Source organism: Pteropus alecto, unplaced genomic scaffold, assembly GCF_000325575.1.
Source record: "Pteropus alecto unplaced genomic scaffold, ASM32557v1 scaffold233, whole genome shotgun sequence".
NCBI classification, from domain to species: domain Eukaryota; kingdom Metazoa; phylum Chordata; class Mammalia; order Chiroptera; family Pteropodidae; genus Pteropus; species Pteropus alecto.
In genome coordinates, this window is record NW_006434367.1 from 244,149 (window position 1) to 245,713 (window position 1,565).

At 34.2% G+C, this 1,565-nt stretch overlaps 1 protein-coding gene across 1 annotated transcript in view; it reads left to right on the plus strand.

Annotated features, from left to right (window-relative positions):
* The first annotated feature begins 606 nt into the window (after positions 1-606).
* The window catches only part of MC2R (melanocortin 2 receptor), a 15,163-nt gene continuing 14,204 nt past the window's right edge, over positions 607-1,565 (plus strand). Inside the window, exon 1 of the mRNA XM_006909203.1 lies at positions 607-655. The gene's annotated coding sequence lies outside the window, so the exon portion shown is untranslated. The remainder of the gene's footprint in view (positions 656-1,565) is intronic.

Here is a 1,565-nt window from a genome sequence, read left to right on the forward strand (position 1 = left end):
AAACAATTTTGCTTTGAATTACAGAGCTATAGATGGTGGTTTCTGTGAAATTTTATGACAGAGAATTGGCAGAACATGAGAGTTTTTTTTCTCGTTTTGGCCCATGCTCTGTTAGATGCCCTCGAGCACACAATTTCCTCTGTCTCACTGTTTAGTCTTGTGAAATATGGGTAATAGGGTTATTCTCTTCTTCTTAGTGAGATTAATGAGCCAAATGTTTGCAAGATGTCCTGAGAAGTTTGCTGGAAATTTTAAAACAAATTCATCTAAAACCATTTCTTCAAAGCCCTAGTTTATTGAATTCCTTAGATCAAAACTAAATGCAACTCTAAAATGCTGTTAAAAAGGAGCAAGGTCACAACTCTGTATCTATCATAAAACTTGTCATAAACTTAGGGAGCAACCTTGTCTAGCTGAGCCCATGGAAATTGTGTCTTAATCTGTTTCTTTTTATTTCTCTAATTTCACATTACTAGAAATACGCAGTCCATTTCATACAACATTTTTTCAAGGTTATGATAACAAACTAACTGTCTCTCCCCATGATGCATATGTTCTGGTGCTTCCTGGCCCAAGGTCTTTTCACTGGCTTTTCTTTCAAACCGTATTCATTCTTAGTCATCTCGGCTAGAAATTTCCTGCTTCAGAGCTAAAGGTAAGCACATTCTACTAATTTCTCAGGTTCTTATGTGCTTTGGGATCATAATTAGAACAGTTAGAAACAAATGTGAGAAAAAATTGTACTCAGAATTCCTTCTAATAGTTTATTCTTTTAATTATGGTCTTTCATCCTTCCTGAGGAAGTTCATTTTCCTAATTGAATTATAACAATAAAATCCATTACTTATTTGTCTAACCAAAGTAGCCTTCCCTGTTAATAAATTTATAAGTTTCTCTATATTCTTAGTCTTTAAATTATTATCAAACTCTACCCAACAATTATGGCCAGGGTTTTCCTAATGGAAATAAGGGTGAAAAAAATCCTACTTCTTTTACCCTTTCATGAGAGTCACTCTTTTACCTAATTAACTTTTAATTAAGCATGGTAATTATGGTAATTAGGGAAGCTGGCATGTGTTTGGCTTCCTGCATCACTGCCATTAACATATGCAAGTGGATTATTTGTGGTTCTGGGACAATATATATTCTCTCTGCCTTTGTTATCCATTAGTTCCACAGTCCTCTGACTTCCTTGGTAACAGCACAGGGTGTAGTATAAACAAGAAGTAAAAACATGTTCATTATCACAAACTCTTCCAAAATTATTATCTCTTGGAAAGCCACTCAGTAACTGCAGTCTTGAGAAACTCTTTGCTTGGTTGACTCTGTCATTGAGGGACATGCATTCTCCAGAAAAGAGGTCTCAGTCTTTTTTTTCTTTTCTTTTTGCTCTTTTTTTTTTTTTTGGCTTTTTAAAAAATTAATTAATTTATTTTTATGGTGACATTAGTTAACGAAATTCAGTAAGTTTCAGCTATACATTTTAACAGTAAGGCATTGTGTGTTTACCTCCCATAGTTAGATTTCTTCCTGTCACCACATATTTGACCCCTTTTACCTCATCT